Source organism: Camelus ferus, chromosome 17 (genome assembly GCF_009834535.1).
Source record: "Camelus ferus isolate YT-003-E chromosome 17, BCGSAC_Cfer_1.0, whole genome shotgun sequence".
Classification (NCBI taxonomy): Eukaryota; Metazoa; Chordata; class Mammalia; order Artiodactyla; family Camelidae; genus Camelus; species Camelus ferus.
The window spans coordinates 22,745,745-22,764,620 of record NC_045712.1 but is presented as its reverse complement, the minus strand read 5'-3'; the positions used below and the strand labels follow the sequence as shown (position 1 = coordinate 22,764,620).

Genomic DNA, 18,876 nt, shown 5'->3' with positions numbered 1-18,876 from the left:
TATTGAATTATAATTGACTTACAGTAGTGTTAGTTTCAAGTGTACAACATAGTGATTCCATATATTTATATATTACAAAATAATCATAATTCTAGTTATCATCTGTTACCATGCAGTTATTATATTATTGATGATATTCCCTGTTCTATACATTATATCTCTGTGAGTTATTTATTTTATAACTGGAAGTATGTATCTCTTAATCCCCTTTACCCATTTCATCTGTCCCCTCAACACCCTCCCCTCTGGCAACCACCAGTTTGTTCTCTGAATCTATAATTCTATTTCTGGTTGTTTTTTTTTTTAAGATTACACAAATAAATAAAATCATACGGTATTTGTTTTTCTCTGACTCATTCCACTTAGCATAATACTCTGTGGGTCCAACTATGTTGTCATAGATGGCAAGATTTCATTCTTTTATTCGGCTGAGTAATATTTCATTGTGTATATATATACACACACTACATCTTCCTTATACATTCATCTATCAGTAGACAATTAGGTTGTTTCCATATTGTGGCTTTTGCAAATAATGCTACAGTGAACATGGGAGTGCATATTTTTTTTGAATTAAGTTTTTGTTTTCTTTGGATTAATATCCCAAAGTGGAATGACTGGATCACATGGTAGTTCTGTTAATTTTTTGAGGAACCTCCATACTGTTTTCCATAGTGGCTGTACCAATTTACATTTCCAGTAACAGTGCACAAGAGTTCCCTTTCTTCCACATCCTCACTAATACTTGTTTCTTATTGTCTTTGTTTTTTTGAGGTGTAGTTGATTTACAATATTATATTAGCTTCAGATATACAGCACAGTGATAATTTTTATAGATTCTGTTCCATATAAAGTTACTATAAAACATTGGTTATATTCGCTGTGCTGTACAATATATCCTTGTAGTGTGTTTATTTTATACATAGTAGTTTGTACCTCTTAATTCCCTACCTCTATTTGCCTTGCCCCCTTCCCTCTCCATAATAACTACTAGTTCTCTATAGCTGAGTTTCTATTTTGTTGTATTTATTGGTTTGTTTTATTTATTTTTTTTCCAAATATATTCCAAATATTCCAAATATAAGTGACAAAGTATTTGTCTTTTTCTGTGTGACTTAATTCACCAAGCATAATATCCTCCAGGTCCATTTATGTGTTTCAAATGCAAAAATTCCTTTTTTATGGCTGAGTAGTAGTTCACTGTGTGTACGTGCATATGTGTGTATATGTATACACACACACACACACACACACACACACACACACACACACACCCCACATCTTCTTTATTCATTTCTGTTGATAGGACACTTAGGTTGCTTCCATATCTTGGCTATTACAAATAATGCTGCTATGAACATTGGGGTGCATGTATTTTTTCAAATTAGTGTTCTCATTTTCTTTGGATATGTACCCAGGAGCGAGATTGCTGGATGGTATAGTATTTCTATTTTTAGTTTTTCGAGGAACCTCCATATTATTTTTCATTGTGGCTGCTCCAATTTACATTCCCACCAAACAGTGTTCGAGGGTTATCTTTTCTCCACATCCTTGCCAACATTTGTTATTTGTGATCTTTTTGATGATAGCCATTCTGACAGGTGTGAGGTGATACCTCATTGTGGTTTAGATTTGTGTTTCTCTGATGATTAGCAACATTAAGTATCTTGTGCCTGTTGTTTATCTGTATGTCTTCTTTGAAAAAATGTCTAGTCAGGTCTTCTGCCCATTTTTATTTGTTTGTTTTTCTTGGTACTGAGTTGTATGAGCTATTTATATATTGTGGATATTAATCCTCTTATTGGTCATATTATTTGCAAATATTTTCTCCCATTCAGTAGGTTGTCTTTTTGTTTTATTGATGGTTTCCTTTGCTGTGCAGAAGTTTTTAAGTTTAATTAGGTCCCAGTTGTTTGTTTTTGCCTTTGTTTCCTTTGCCTTAGGAGTCAGACCTCCCACCCAAAATTGCTATGATTTATGTTGAGTGTTCTGCCTCTGTTTTTTTCTAGGACTTTTGTGGTTTTCAGTCTTACATTTAGGTCTATAATCCATTTTGAGTTTATTTTTATATATGGTATGAGAAAATGTTCTAATTTCATTCTTCTACTTGTAGCTATCCAGTTTCCCCCAGCACCACTTAGTAAAGAGACTATCTTTTCTCTGTATATTTTTTTTAAAAATATGTTATTTATTTATTGGTTTTGTTTTGAGGAGAAAGTAATTATGTTTATTTATTTACTTATTTATTTTAATGGGGGTACTGGGGATTGAATCCAGGACCTTGTGCATGCTAGGCATGCACTCTGCCACTGAGCTATACTCTCCCCCTCCCTTTTCTCTGTATATTCTTGTCTCCTTTGTCATAGATTAATTGATCATAAGTGTGTGGGTTTATTTCTGGACTCTCTGTTCTGTTCCATTGATCTTTGTGTCTGTTTTTATGCCACTACCATACTATTTCAATGACTGTAGCTTTGTAGTATAGTCTGAAGTCAGAAAGTGTGATACCTCCAGCAGTGTTCTTCTTAAGATTGTTTTGGCTCTGAGTTCTTTAGTGTTTCTATACAAATTTTTTAAATTATTTGTTCTAGTTCAGTGAAAAATACCATGGGTACTTTGATAGGAATTGCATTGAATCTGTAGATTGCTTTGGATAGTATGATCATTTAAAAAATATTCTTTCAATCCATGAACACTGTATATCTCTTGATCTGTTTGTGTCATCTTTAATTTCTTTCATCAGTATCTTCTAGTTTCCAGAGTACAAGTATTTTACTTTCTTGGTAGTTTTATTCCTAGGTATCCTTTGTGATATGATTGTAAATGGGTTTGTGTTCTTATTTTCTCCTTCTGATACTTCATTGTTAGTGTATAGAAGTGCAACAGGTTTCTGTGCATTAATTTTGTATCCTGCAACTGTACCAAATTCATTGAGCTCTATTAATTTTTTGTGATGTCTTTAGGATTTTCTACATATAGTCCCATGTCATCTGCAAACTGTGACAATTTTACTTCTTCCTTTCCATTTCCTTTTTTTTTTTTTTTTTCGGTCTGATTGCTGTGGCTAGGACCTCCAATTCTATGTTGAGTAAAAGTGGCAAGAGAGCTCATCCTTGTCTTGTTCCTGATCTTACAAGAAATGATTTCAGTTTTTCACTGTTGAGTATGATGTTAGCTGTGGTCCTATCATATATGGCCTTTATTATGTTGAGGTATGCTTCCTCTATACCTTTGTGGAAAGTTTTTATCATAGATGGATGTTGAATTTCATCAAAAGCTTTCTCTGCATCTATTGAGATGATCTTATGGTTTTTTACTCTTCAATTTGTTAATGTGGTATATTGTATTGATTTTTGTAGATATTGAACCAATCCTTGCATCTCTGGGATAAATCCCACTTGATCATGGTGTATGACCTTTTACTGTATTGTTGGACTCAGTTTGCTAGTATTTGAGGATTTTTGCATCTATATTAACAGCGATACTGTTCTGTAATTTTATTTTTTTGTGATATCTTTGTCTGGTTTTAGTATCAGGTGGTTCTGGCCTTATAGAATGAGTTTAGAAGTGTTCTTTCTTTTGCAACTTTTTGGAATAATTTGAGAAGGGTAAGTGTTAACTCTTGTCTAAATGATTTCACAGAAATCAACCGTGAAGCCATCTGGTCCTGGACTTTTGTTTGTTGGGAGTTTTTAAATTACTGATCCAATTTCATTCCTGGTAATTGGTTTGTTCATATTTTCTATTTCTTCTTGGTTCTGTCTTGGGAGATTATACCTTTCTAGGAATTTGTCCATTTCTACTAGGTTGTCATTTTATTGGCATATAGTTGTTCTTAGTAGTCTCTTAGGATCCTTTGTATTTCTATGCTGTTGGTTGTAACTTCTCTTTCATTTCTGATTTTATTGATTTGGGCCTTCTGTGTCATTTTCTTGATGAGTGGCTTAAAGTTTATCAGTTTTGTTTATCTTTTCAAAGAACCAACTTTTAGTTACATTGATCTTTTCTATTTATTAGTTTCTATTTCTCTTTTTTCTGCTTTGATCTTTATGATTTCTTAACTTTAACTTTTGGTTTTGTTTGTTCTTTTTCTAGTTACTTGAGGTGTAAGGTTAGGTTGTTTGATATTTTTCTTGTTTCCTTAGGTAGGCTTGTATCACTATAAACTTCCCTCTTAGAACTGGTTTTACTATGTCCGACAGACTTTGGATCATTGTGTTTTTGTTTTCATTTGTCTCCTGGAACTTTTTGATTTCTTCAGTGATTCATTGGTTTAGTAGCATATTGTTTACTCTCCACGTGTATGTATTTTTTGCAGTTTTCTTCTTATTGTTTTCTAGTTTCATAGTGTTTTGTGTTGTCAGAAAAGATGCTTGATATGCTTTCAATTTTGTTAAATTTACCAAAGTTTGTTTTGTAGCCTAGCATGTAATTATCCTGGAGAATGCTGCACGTGCACTTAAAGAATGTGTATTCTGCTGCTTTTGGGTGGAATGTTCTCTACATATCTTAAGTCATTCTGATCTAATGTGTCGTTTAAGACCAGTGTTTCCTTACTGATTTTTTAGGGGGGTCTGGATGATCTGTCCATTCATGTAAGTAGGGTGTTAAAAGACTCCTGCTATTATGTTACTGTCAATTTCTCCCTTGATGTCTGTTAATATTTGATTTATATATTGAGATGTTCTTGTGTTGGATACATATATACAGTTGTTATATATTCTTCTTGGGTTGATCTCTTCTATTGTCTTTCTTTGCCTCATGTAACAGTCTGTTTTAAAATTTATTTTGTCAAAGTATTACTACACTGGCTTTATTTTTATTTTCATCTGCATGGGATACTTGTTTCCATCCTCTCACTTTCAGTCTGCATGTGTGTTTAGATCTGAAGTGAACCTCTTGAGGCAGTATAGATATGGATCTTGTTTTTTCATCTGTTCAGCCACTCTGTCTTTTGATTGGAGCATTTAGTTTTTTACATTTAAAATTATTGATAGATATGTACTTAGTGACATTTTGTTAATTGTTTTGGGCATGTTTTTATAGCTTTTTTTTTCCCCTCTACCCTTTTGATTTGATAACTATCTTTAGTGTTATGTTTGGATTTCTTTATCTTTTTGTGTGTATCTATTATAGATTTTTGGTTTGTGGTTTCCATGGTATTTATATATAACAATCTATATGCATATGTAATTATTCTAAGTTGCTGATGTCTTAATCTTGAACACATTGTAACAATCCTGTTTCTTTACTCCCCTCCCCTTATGATTAGTTTTTACATCATATTTTATGACTGTTTGTTTTGTGTATCCCATAACTGCTTATTATGCATCTGTAGATGATTTTACTACTTTTGTCTTTTAACTTTTCCACTAGCTTTGTACGTAGTTGATTTACTACCTTTAATATATATTTGCCTTTACTGATGAACGTTTTCCTTTTGTAATTTTCCTGTTATTCTAGTTGTGGCCTTTTCTTTTCACTTTCACTTAGAGAAGTCCTTTTAACATTTCTTGTAAAGCTGGTTTGGTGGTGCTCAGGTCTTTAAGCTTTTGCTTATCTGTAACACTTTTTATCTCCAACAAATCTGAATGAAAGTCTTGCTGGGTAGAGTATTCTTGGTTGTAGATTTTTTCCTTTTATCACTGCAGATACATTGTGCTACTCCTTTCTGGCCTGTAGAGTTTCTACTGAAAAGTCAACTGATAGCCTTGTATGCAGCTTGTTGATTTTTCTTTCTGCTTTTGATATTCTCTCCTTTACCCTTAATTTTTGCCATATAATGTGTTTTGGTGTGATCCTCTTTGGGCTGTTGCTGTTTGAGATTCTATACACTTCTGAAATTTGGATGTCTGTTTCCTTTCCCAGGTTAGGGGGAAATTTTCAGCTATCATGTCTTCAAATATGTTCTCTGTCCCCCTCCCCCCACCTCTTCTCCTTCTGGGACCCTATCATGTGAATATTAGTATACTTGATGTTGTCCCAGAGGTCTCTTTAAACCGCTCTGATTTCTTTTTTATTCTTTTCTTTTCTGTTCAAATACAGTGATTTCCACTATTTTGTTGTACAGCTCTGTGATCTATTCCTCTGTATAATTTAATCAACTGTTGATTCTTCTAGTGTATTTTTCATTTTAGTTATTGTATTTTTCATCTGTTTGGTTCTTCTTTATATTTTCTAACTCTGTGTCAAAAAATTCCAATTTATCATCCTGTTTATCCATTCTTCTGTATTCTTTGATTGTCTTTACCATCATTACCTTGAACTGTTTCTCAGGTAGACTGCCTATCTCCACTTTGCTTGGTTCTTCTGGGGTTTTGTCTTGTTCCTTCATTTGGAACATGTTCCTCTGTCACCTCATTGTGTTTAATTTGCTGTTTTTATTTATGTGTATCTTGTAGGTTGGTTACATTTCCCAACCTTGGAGAAGTGGCGTTTTGTAGACTTCCAGTGTTTCCCAGCAGTGCACTTCCCTCTGGTCACCAGAGCTGTATGTTCTAGGGGTATTCTCCTGCGTGGGCTGTGTGGGTCCTTCTGTTGTGGTGAGCTGACTACTGTGGGTGGTCTAGTAAGTGTGACTGGCCCCTGGTCTGGTTGGTTGTCAGGCCCTGCCTTGTGTAGAGGCTGCTGGACACTGGTTGGCAGGACCAGGTCACTATGCAGCTGTCTGTGGAACCCTGGCAGGTCCCAGAGTTAGGCAAAGCTGGGTTCTGTGGTGGGTGGTTGTGACTCTGGATCTTCTCAGATCTAGTGTTGGCTTGCTGGAGGGTGGCGCCATGGCTAGCTGTGGGTTACAGGGTGTCCCAAAGCTGGTGCTGGCTCACTGGTGAATGGGGCTGGATCCTGGGGTTCCTGGCTAAGGAGTTCACAGTATCTCAGAGCTTGTGTTGCCCCGCTGGTGGGCAGGGCTGGAGCCCTAGAGGTGCCAGTGCTTGTGCTGGCTCACTAGGGGTAGAGTGGGTCCCAGAGACTGCCTGCAGGTCTCTGGGGGTCCTGAAGCTGGTGTCAGACCACTGGTAAGTAGGGCTGGATCCTTGGGTTGTTGGGCGAAGGGCCAATCGTGTCCCACAATGGACCTGGCCTGCTGATGGGCAGAGCTGGAGCCCAGAGGGTGTCCCAGGGCTGGTGCTGGCCTGCTTGTGGGAGAAGCAGGGTCCTGAGGTCTCTAGCTGCAGTGCCCATGGGTCTCAGAGCTGGTATCAGACCACTGGTGGGAGGAGCTGTTTCATGACACAGATGGCTGCAGGATCCAGGGTGTCCCAAAGCTTGTGTCAGCCCACTGGGGAATGGGGCCTGATCATGTGGAGGCTGGCTAAGGGGCCCAGGGTATTTCAGACCTGGTGTTGGCCTGCTGGTGGGTAGACTGGTCCTGCCATGGCAGTATATAGATGGGTCTTGGTTTCTTTTTTTTTTTTTTTTTTAATCCATTCAGCTACTCTGTCCTTTGATTGGACAGTTTAGTTTATTCATTTACACTTACAATAATCACTGATAGGTATGACTTTTGCCACTTTGTTAATTGTTTTCTCATTTTTATAGTTCCTCTGTATTCTTTTCTTCTCTTGTTCTCTTCCCTGTGGCTTGATGACCTTCGTTAATTTTATGTTTGAATTCCTTTCTCTTTTGTATGTATGTATCTATTATAGGTTTTTATTTTTTGGTTATTATGAGGTTCATATATAAACAACAACATATATATGTGACAGTCTATCTTAAGTTGATAGTTGCCTAAGTTTGAATGTATTCTACAAACTCTACCCCCCTCACCCATGTTTCATAATTTACATCTTTTTATTTTGTTGATCCCTCAACTAATTATTGTAGTTATGGTTGATTTTACTACTTTTGCTTTTTAACCTTCATACTAGCTCTATATAAGTAGTTGATCTACTGCATTTACTATATATTTGCCTTTACCAGTGAGATTTTTTCTTTCATGTATTTTCTTATTTGCAGTTAAGGCCTTTTCTCTTATGCTTAAATAAGTCCCTTCAACGCTTTTTGTAAAGCTTCTTTAGTGGTGATGAACTCCTTTAGCTTTTGCTCGTCTGGGAAACTCTCTCTTCTTCGATTCTGAAGGATAACCTGGCTGGGTAGAGTATTCTCGGTTGTAAGTTTTTTGCCTTTCAGCACTTTGGATATGTCATGCCACTCCCTTCTGGCCTGGAAAATTTATACTGAATAATCTGCTGATAGATTTGTGGGGTTTCCTTTGTACATAATAAATTGGTTTTTTCTCTTACTGCTTTTAGGATTTTCTCTTTATCCTTACATTATAATTAAAATGATAAATTTTATCTTGGCGTGGTTCTCTTTGGGTTCATCTTATTTTGAACTTTCTGGGCTTCCTGGAGCTGGATATTTGTTTTCTCCCAGATTAGTTAAGTTTTCTGCCATAATATCTTGTGGCTTTCTGATTTGTGCTTCTACTTCATCCAGTCTGCTGTTGAACCTCAAGTGCATTTTTCAGCTCAGTTATAACCAGTTTGGTACTTTCTTATATTTTGTATGTCTTTGAAGTTATCACTGTTCATCCATTCTTCTCCTGAGACCAGTCAGCACCTTTATGACCATTACTTTGAATCCTTTATTGGGTAGGTTCTTTATCTGCATTTTGTTAAGGTCTTTTTCTGGGGATTTGTCTTGTTCTTTGGAATATTTCCCTTTATCTGGTCATTTTGCCTGACTCTCTGTGTTTGTTTATGTGTATTAGCAGAGAGAGATACCTCTCCCAGTCTTGAAGATGTGTTCTTGTGTGCGAGATGATCTGTGGGGCCTGGAAGTGCAATATCCCCTGTCTTTGGAGCCTGGTGCTCGGGAGGGGGGGGCACCCCTCGTGCAGGCTGTGTGCCCTTGTGCCTGTGGTGGGGCTGCAGCAGCTGCATCGAGGGACCAGGGTGTGGTACACGCCCACCGGAGCTGGCTGGCTGGAGGGAGAGCGCCAGAAATGGTGCCTGCCAGCTCTGTCATCAGCAAGTTAGAAGGAGATTGCAAAATGGTACCCATCAGTGTTTTCCTTCCTGGAGAAAGTTACTGCTGGTCCCTGCCTTTCTGGCATCTGCTTTGGGATTAGTTACTGATTCTCCCTCACTTAGGGTCCTAGCACTTTCCACACTATTGCTTCTGCACTGGATCTCAGGGTAAGCGGGTCTGCACGTGAGCTCTTTGAGATCAGGCTCTCAGTTCCCACAGTTCTGTGGGTCCCCTGGACTCCATCCCTGTTGATTTGTAAAACCAGACATTTTGGGGGATCTTCTTTTGGTGTCAGACCCAGGGGCTGGGTGCCTGATGTGTAGCACAGTCTCTTCACTTCTTTAGGGAGAGTTTCATATTTTGGGGATCCCTACCAGACTGTGGTACACCGTGCTTGGGTGCAGTCCTGGGTGAGATTGAGTCTTTGCCTCTCTTACCAGTCTTGGTGCATCTCTATCTTTTGTTATGGAGCTACTGTTCATCTAGCTCTTGGGTCCTTTTCAGAGGACCATATGTAGCTGTAAACCTGTGTCCATGGGAGGAGGTCAATTCAGGGTCTCCCTATACTGCCATCTTGAGCTCCTGATTTCCATGACACACTTTAAGAAAGATTTACCATTCCTGTGAGTTTTCTTCCTTCCTAAACTATAAACTTCTTCAGGCCAGAAACTACGTTTTATTCTTTTACGTGTCCCCACTGTACCTCTACCTGCTGGGTGCTTAGTAAACACAGGACAGAACAATGCAATGCTGACCTTGTATAAGAGAACAGGTACTTCCAAGTTATGTTAAAAGCTCTCAGGCACACTGAAAAATTACTTGCAGACACAAATCAAGCTGCCGGCACATGCATTAAAGCCAGGACACTAAGAACCATTGCGAGACAACACTATCTTAGCTTAGGAAATAAAGTTTACTTTAAAGTAATGCTGTTTTATTTATGTTAACATATTTTAGTTGACACAATGATGCAGAATAGACTTGCTACAAATTAGTGGAGCATTTCAGTGAAGTTTTTAATAAATTCCTAATTTCCGTGATTTGTCTAATTAGGCTAGGCTTGTGTTTAACACAACCCTCATTTCTTCATTATCAGGTTATAAAAAGTGTTTATGCTGTGCTGCAGCCTATGTGTGTGTGTTACTACCTGGCCTCAGAGTCTCCAGGAGCACCTCTTGGTTCTTCCTGTTCCCCCTCGTATTAAGAACAAATCCCTGCCATTTATCGAGGGTACGTGCTCGTGGGGGTTGTGGAAATATTACTGGCACTGCTGCTGTAACCACTCCCCCCAGTCCTGCCACTAATGGGAGCTAGCGTTTGACAGGCACTCTTCCTTTGCACTGTATTCTAAGCAGTATATGTGTGTTGTCCCACTTAAGCCTCATAAGAATCCTATTACTTACATTATTACTCCTGGTTCAGTGGAGGTTCAGAGAGGTTAAGTGCCTTGCTAAGATCACACAGCTTGGAAGAGTGGGGAATAGGCTTCTTTCCCTTCAGGCTACATTCAATGAACTGAAAAGTAATCAGAGCCTACTGGTAGGAAAAAGACATTCCCCCAGGGTGAGAGCACCAGCTAAACATGACCCTCTTGTTTGTGAATCAGACCTAGAGGATGGGGGTGGAGTGGGAGGAGAAGTCCAGGAGGGTCATCAACTGAGAGTTACCTGTGTGGTTCAGGTAGAAGATAGTGCAGGTGCCAGAATTAGGATCAAAGGTAAAACTCTGAAGTGTTACCCACACAGTAATGACAAGGCACACATGTGTACTGGAGTGGAGGAAATGTGGCAAAATTTAAAATTCTCCTGGGTAGATCCAGCGTACCTATTTATACAAGTCTGCATGAATATCTTTAGACTAGTCACAATATGGAGACTCCAAGGAATTGCCCCTGTGTCTCTTTAGAACATAGTAAAGTATATGTGTGTGATTTCCAAAATTTCTACAAAGAATACTTATTAGAAAAAAGATAGTTATTACATTAAAAACTTGTAAAGAGAACCATTTTCTTCTCAAAGCAATTGAAACAGTGTAGCACCAGATAGGGTCTTTTCCCAGCTATTTTACCAGGCACTGGCACACACACCGCACGTGGCTTTCAGATTCTATAATGTTTAGCCCTATACAGTCAGCATATTTGATTCTCTGGCAGTCAGCCTCTGCATTGGAAGAGAAGGTACAAATTAGGACTGTTAAGATTCCATTCAAAGATTCTTCTATGGACCATGATAAGCGTTTGCGATAGGAGCTTTCCATACTCCATACAGGTTTTTTTTTTACTTAGAAACTTGTGTTAAGGTAGAGAATTATGCTACAAAACACAACTGTGTAAATACTTCTTGAAAGTGCCTTAAGTTGTGTGTATGTGTGTTTTAAAACTGGAATTTTCAGTATCATACCACAGGAGGAAAGATGTGAGGTAAATACTCAACATGATTTACAAAAAATTGGACAGAAGTTGGGAGCCAGTGAACTGCTTTGACACTAACTAGATTCTCAGTTGTTAACAATCCCATGTGGTTCTCGTGAATCACGCTGCGTCTGGCCTCATATCACCCGAACAGATGAAGGGGACTGCTCCTCCTCTCCCGGCACGACACGTGTGGGCTTTGCCCCATCTTGATGAGTTCACAGACTCCTTTCCTTGAGCCCCCATCTTTAAGCCCACAGCAGAGTGGCTATTGGATTCAGTGTGCCCTGGCGAGTTCCTTACCATTTCCTCGGTCTTTTTCAAATGTGTTCATCATCCCTCCTCAGTGATGTTTAAGTCTTGTCAAGGGTAGGCCTAGGTGGTCCTTTGTTCCTTCTCTCATAGCACAGTGTTTGTGGCTTTTACTGCATGAGGTTAAAACACCTCGATGGTTGACATTTTATCTGTTCATCACTCAGGAACCAGTATGTGGTCTGGCACCCAGGAAGAAATCAATAAATATTTTGTTGATTAGTAATTCCTAAAGCCAATTCCTGCATCTTTTGAGTTTGATGACTGTTTCTGATTATGAGTGGGAAAGGGTTCTGATTGGCGTGGGGAGATAGCAAACTCCCTTTGGCCACATATTGATTCAATCACAACTCCCTTCTTTTGAATTTGCATTCTAAATGTTAACACTATTGGCAAGTATATAGGACTATATAAAAATTTAAAGAAGGTATACTGAAATATAATAAATGTGAAAAGTTGTAACAACTTTATAGCAAAATCATATTTCTTGTAGCTTAAGTTCCCCAGTTTCTGGGTTCTGGGTAATATTCTAACAGTGTCCCATGAGGGTGCTCTACCCAAATGATTGAATGAGGAACTGAAAAGACTTATCAGACGTTTAGTGTCACAGACTCATGAGCTGAATCAATACTGAAATTTCTACCTATGTTTTTTATGGCTCCACATTTTGTAAAACTCTGGGACATATTGAACATGTGAACAGGGATCTCAGTCACAGTGGTAGGACAAGGTGTGGGATAGGACTGTGCTAAAGGGTTCAGTTTGGAGGGTGGATCTCCTGTCCTTTTCCTCATTTCTTTCTGGCTGCTTTTCCTTTTTTCCTATGAGGTACTCCCCAGGGAATAGAGAAATAAGTGGACAAAAAGCAAGTATGAAAATGGGATTTATGACTTTCTATACCTAAAGCTCATAGCTCTTTCCTTTAATGCTATAATGACCCGTCTCTTTTTTTCTCTTTAAGTCCTGCTCAATGATGTTCCATTTCTCACTTTGCTATCTTTCTCTCATCAGTTGCACATGACCTATTGAGAGGGAAGACTCTTCAGACCTTGTTTGCCTCTCAGCAGAGAGCCTGGCTGTGTCTCACCAAGGGCTCTTTTCTCTGTCCTTAGTTGTTTTTTTTTTGTTTGTTTGTTTTATGTGGATAGACCTTGTCCAGATGATTCTTTCATGTATTTTCCCCAACTTGGAATATCCACCTATCTGTTCTCCATCACTGTAGTGTTTTGTTTTTTTTTTAACTTACTTAATGTAAGTACTGGGAATTGAACCCAGGACCTCATACATGCTAAGCACGCACTCTAGCACTGAGCTATACCCTCCCCCTCCATCACAGTAGTTTTGTCTTGTCTAGAATGTCATGTAAGTACAGTCTCTCAGTATAATGCCTTTGAGATTCATCCATGTTCAATAGTGTGTGTCAGTAGTTCCTTTTTATTGCTGAGTAGTATTACATTTATGAATATATCACAGTTTACTTATCCATTCACCTATTGAAGGAAATGTCATTTCCAGTTTTTGATGATTAGAGCAGCTGTAAACAAACATACACATGTTTGTGTGAATATAAATTTTCATTTTTCTAAAAATTTTTTCTATAAATTTTTAGATTTCTGTAATTCTATAAATTTTCCTATAAATACTGAGGGGTAGAATCATATAGTAAATGTGTGTTTAATGTTACAAGAAACTGCTGAACTCTTCTCCAGAATGGCTATATCATTTTGCATTCCTACCAGAAACATATGAAAGTTCCAATTACTTTCGATCCTTGGCAGCACTTAATAGTGTCAGTATTTTTGAGCTTTTCTAATAGCTGTTCGGTATCTCATTTTGGTTTTAATTTTCTTTTCCTTAATGGATAGTGATGCTAAACATCATCTCATGTGCTTATGTGCCATCTGCATATCCTTTTTGGTGAAGTGTCTGTTGCCATCTTTGGAAATGAAAAAATTGGATTTTTTCTTACTATTTAGTTTCAAGAGTTCCCCATGTATTTTGGATCCAGGTCTTTTATCATATATGTGAATTGCAGGTATTTTCTCCTGCTCTGGCTGGTCTTTTGTTTTTCTTGTATGTTTTATAGAGAAAAAGTTTTCACTGATGACACCAGTTTAATTTTTTTCTTTGATGGATTATACATTTGGTGTCATATATAAGAACTTAGTCTAACCCCAGGCCATACAGATTTTCTTCAAAGTTATTTAAAAAAGTTTTCTAGTTTTACATTTAAATCTGTGATCCATTTTGAGTCGTGTGTGTGTGTGTGTAAAGTATGATGTTTAGGTTGAGGTTCTTTTTTTTTTTTTTTTTTGGCTCAAGGGTGTCCAGTTGTCCCAACATCATTTGTCAAAAAGCCTATCCTTTCTCAATTAAATTGTCTGTATACATTTGTCAAGAATCAACTGGCCATACTTGAAACTTTTAATGGATTCTCTATTCTGTTCCATGGATCTATTCCTTCACCAGCACCACACTGTTTTGATTACTGTAGCTTTAGTGTAAATCTTAAATTGAGTAGTTTGAGTTTTCTAACTTTATTATTTTTCAAAATTGTATCTGTTCTAGTTCCTTTGCCTTTTCACATAAATTTTAGATTCAGCTTGCTGATTTCTACAAAAAAAAATCCTACTATGGTTTTGATTTTAATTGCATTGAATCTGTAGGTTTAGGGAGAATTGATGCTTCAATTACACTTGACCCTTGAGCAGTGTGGGGGTTAGGGGTATTAACCCTCTGTGCAGTAAGAAATCTGCATATAACTTTATAGTCGGTCCTCTATCCACAGTGCTACATCTGTGGATTCAACCATCCATGGATCGTGCAGTACTGCATATGTATTGATTTAAAAATAATCCATGTGTAAATGGAGCTGCACAGTCCCATCCCTTGTTCAAGGGTCAGCTGTATATTGAACTTCCCAATTCATAAATATGGTGTATTTCTCTATTTATTTAGGTTGTCTTTGATTTATTTCATCAAGGACAGTCTCTGTTTTCATCAGTGTGTTTAGATCATCTATACTCAATATTATTTTTGATATGTTTATATTTAGGCCTACCATCTTATTTTAGTCTCTTGTCTCTTTTTCACTCTTCTGTTGCCCCTTTCCTGCCTTTTTTTTGGGTTATTTGAATATTTGTTAGCATTTCATTTAAATGTATCTGTTGTTACTGATCTTAGGGGGAAATCTCTAAGTCTTTCACCATTATGATGTTAGCTATGGTTTTTCATAATGATCTTTTTTTTTTTTTTTTTTTTTTGGATTGAAGAAGTTTCCTTCCATTGCTAGTTTGTGGATTTTATGTATAGTTGTTTTTTCTTGTGATGGCCTTTATCTGGTTTTGGTATCAAGGTATGGTTTCTAATTTTTGTGGAAGTGTTTGTGAAGGATTGGTGTTAATTCTTCTTTAAACATTTAGTAGAATTCACTAGTTAAGCCATATGGGCCTGGGCTGTTCTTTGTGGGACATTTTTGGTTGCTAGTTCAGTCTCCTTACTTATCATAGACCTGTTCAGATTTGCTGTTTTATCTTGTCACATCAGTATTAGTAGTTTCTTTCCAAAAACTTGTCTGTTTCATGTAGGTTATCTAATTTGTTGGCAGCATTTCTTGTACAGTAGGTCTCCTGGAAATGAATTCTCTTAGTTTTCAACCTCTGAAAATGTCATGCACCTTCATTTCTAAAGGATGTTTATAGAATTCTGAGTTGACAGTTCTTTGCTTTCAGCACTTTATAAATACTGTTTCACTTCTTTCTCACCTCCCTGGTTTCTTTGGGAAAGTCACTCAAATCATTGTTCCCTATATGTTACATGTTTCCTCTGGTTATTTCTAAGATTTTTTTTCTTTAGTTTTTAGCAGTTTGATTATGATATGTCTGGGTATGGATTTCTTTGAGTTTATCTTGTTTGGAGTTTGCCGAGTTTCTTAAACTGTCAGTTTAGGTCTTTTGCCACATATAGGAAGTTTGCAGCCAGTATTTCTTCAAATATTTTTTTCTCAAATAGCACTCTTTCTTCTCTTCTTCTAGGACTCTGATGGCATGAATATTAGACATTTTGGTATTTTCCTGCATGTCTCTGAGACTCTTAATTCTTTGTTCATCTAGTGATATTTAAAATACACTTACTGTATTTTTCAGTTCTAAAATTTTAATTTGGTTCTTTGTCTTTTTTTGAGGTGGAGCTGAGATTTTCTATCATTCCATTATTTTCAACAGTGTTCACCCTTTCTTCCTGGAGCATGCTTATAATAGCTACTTTAAGTTGTTTGATTCCAGTACCTATGTTATCTTGAGGTTAGTGTCTTTTAATTGTCCTTTTCCTTACAAGTTGAGAGTTACCTGGTTTTTTATATGCTGAGTAATTTCAAGTTGTATTCTGGACATTTGGATATTATGTTATGCTTTTCTGGGTCTTGTTTATATCTTACGGAGACTGTTTATTTTTTCTTTTGTAAGCAGACAATTGATCTGTTGCAGGTTTTGATCTGGATTTCATGGGCTGTGTTTCTAACATCAGTTCAGTTTTCAAAGCCTTTTTGGTGTCATTTGAATTTCTCCTGTGTGTGTAATCCATTATCTTTTCCAGAGTGCAAATCTCAAAGCTGTTGGCATGCTGTTTAGGATGAGATACACAATAAACAGCTCTGAGGTGAGCCCAAATGTTAGTATGTCTCTTTGTGGTAAATTCCCTTAAGTTGCCTTCTCTCTGCAATCTCTCTGACAATTTCTGGTTCCCTGAGGCCCTCTTTTGCTTCTGCCCCCTGCCAGAAATACAGGACTGTGGTTCTCCTTTTCTGCTGTGTACTTTCTGTGACTGTCCAAAGATCAGCAGCAGAAGGCTGGCAAGAAAAAGAAGCAATGGGCATTTATCCTCTTGTTTGTGGAACTACAATTTCTCTTCTTGGAGAAAGTCATTCCCCCTTTTCTGAGTTCTTTGTGCCTACTCACTTCTGCTTCTGTTCTGTGGCTCTGTGGGATTGCCTGGAGCTGAGGTAGGAGAGATCAGAAAAAAGCAAAACCGATACAGGGGTTTTCTTTGAACATTAGGAGTTACTATTTTTTTGCTCCTTAGGCTAGAAAGTGAGGGTTTCTTTTCCAACTTCATTCTGTCCATAATAATTAGTGAGCACTTCTGGGTGCTGGGCCTTTGAATCCAGCCTGGGTGATACCAGTGGGAACAAAAACAGTAACTGAAAATTGACTACTGGTTTGGTGGTCCTCTGTGTTCTAGTTTTCTTCCTCAATCTACTGGCTACCATTTACTTTGCAGAGTCCTCAGATGTCCCATGTTTTCTGTCCAGCTTTTATATTTACATGCAGTTAAAGAGATAAGGTGGGTGTTCTTAGTCCATCTTGCCTGCAACCAGAGCTGCCATATTAGTCTTAACATCACTGCCTATAAAACAAATCCTGAGTAGGGTGGGATTTACCAGGCCTGATTTTTCTGAGACCCTAGGATGTGTTCATAATGTGTATCATGAGATTCTCACAGAATCCTTATGATTAAATAAGCTTACTTTTCTTTAATTTAAAGGAAGGGTTAGCATACTGTTTCTGTAAAGGGCCAAATGGTAAATCTTTGTATCCTTCCAGCCATACAGTCTCTGTCACAAGTTCTTAACTTGGCTATTGTTGTGTAAAAGCAGTGATAAGCAATACATAAGCTAATACATAAGATGGCTGTGTTCCAGTACAACTTTGAAATTTAAATTACTTATTCTTTTCATGTGTCAAGAAATATTCTTTGTTTTTTACTACCATTTCATAGATGATTAGCCAGATTCAGCCCATGGCCAAAGTTTTCAATGCCTGACCTTTGTCATGGATGGCTGTCTGACCCTAACCAACAACCTTTCTTGATCATAAGGGTTGTGTTTCTCCATAACAAGTAAAAAATAGGCAGGAAAACAACAGGGGTTACAGAAATCTTACAGAGGTGTTCATAGATATAACCTGTAAGTCAAAGAAGCATTTCAGTCCTTTTCTGTGTTTCTTAGATTGTGTAGCGACTGAAGGCCTTTTACATGTTTAATCTCAGTTTACCCCCATACTACTCTAAGGCAAACGCTTTCATCCTCATTTTATGGGTGAAGGGGCTGAGGCACGGAGAGGATTACTAGCATGGGCCACGTCATGCCTAAACTGGGGTTTGCACCCAGGCCAGTCCAGTGCCAGAGCTGCTGCTCTTTACATTCTAGGGCAGTGCTCATCTCCTCTCTCCGTTTTGACTTGTGTCCTTACAAAGAGACCTTGTTGATGGCCAAGTCATCAGAAGAGCTGGTACTCAAGACCTCTGTGTTCTGGTCCAGACTAGCTCGTGTATTATTGTTTGAATCTGGGCAAGTCTCTTTTTTTTTCTCTGGTCCTAGTTTCTCTGCCTATAAAATAGGAAATTGGACCAGCCAGTGTCTGTTTTTGTGTCGTTGTGGGTTTTGTGTGGTTTATGTTGTGGATTTTTGCAGCAAACTTCATGCACAGTGACCCTGGGAAGAGGTAGTGGTGTACTTTGTCCCTGGAGGGCTAGGGAAAGTTGTAGGGAGCAAGCCTGACTGTTGACTTAGAGCTCTGTAGCTATAAAGAAAAACAGCTTAAATACATTACTTCTTTTTTATCTTCAGTTTTTCACAGTATACTCCTAGATTACATTTTGCTTGATTTAGTGTTAGCCACAGAAGTTCATGCCATTTTCTTTGAATTGTTATTAGTGGAAGTCAGCAGGTGCTTAAGAAACTGTGGGTCTTGATGAAGTAGTGGTATACCTTGTTTGAAATCTATTCTGCAAATAGTGAAGCATTTCTTAAAGACTTTATGAGATAATATGAAAATGTTCATTGCTTTCTGTTCATTCCAGTATTTTAAAAAGTTACTTTCACATCATGTCTTAATTATGTAGTTGATTTACTGTTCTTTTGAACATGATGGAAGAGGAACATGTAAACAGTCTTAAAAAAACAGAGGTGAGAAATGAAGTCACATCTGCGTGCTGCTTTGTGCTAGCGATTTTTGTACATACTGTTGTACGAAGAAGTCCCAGTTTACCATGATGAGTAAGACTTGGTCTCTACCATTAAGGGGAATTTAGAGTTTAATAGGTTTAATTGTTCTCAACTGGCATTACTCTCCTTCAGTATTTGGAAATGTATGGGGCAGTTGTAATCGTCACAAATACTGAGA

At 37.7% G+C, this 18,876-nt stretch overlaps 1 protein-coding gene and 1 long non-coding RNA gene across 3 annotated transcripts in view; both read left to right on the top strand.

Moving 5' to 3' along the window:
• The window catches only part of CACNA1D (calcium voltage-gated channel subunit alpha1 D), a 294,778-nt gene that overhangs the window by 56,784 nt on the left and 219,118 nt on the right, over positions 1-18,876 (top strand). The gene's annotated exons all lie outside the window — the stretch shown is intronic.
• LOC116657129 lies at positions 8,846-11,622 on the top strand. Its single transcript, XR_004312134.1, has 3 exons — positions 8,846-8,855; positions 10,100-10,104; positions 11,538-11,622. It is a non-coding gene; the product is annotated as an uncharacterized LOC116657129 (long non-coding RNA).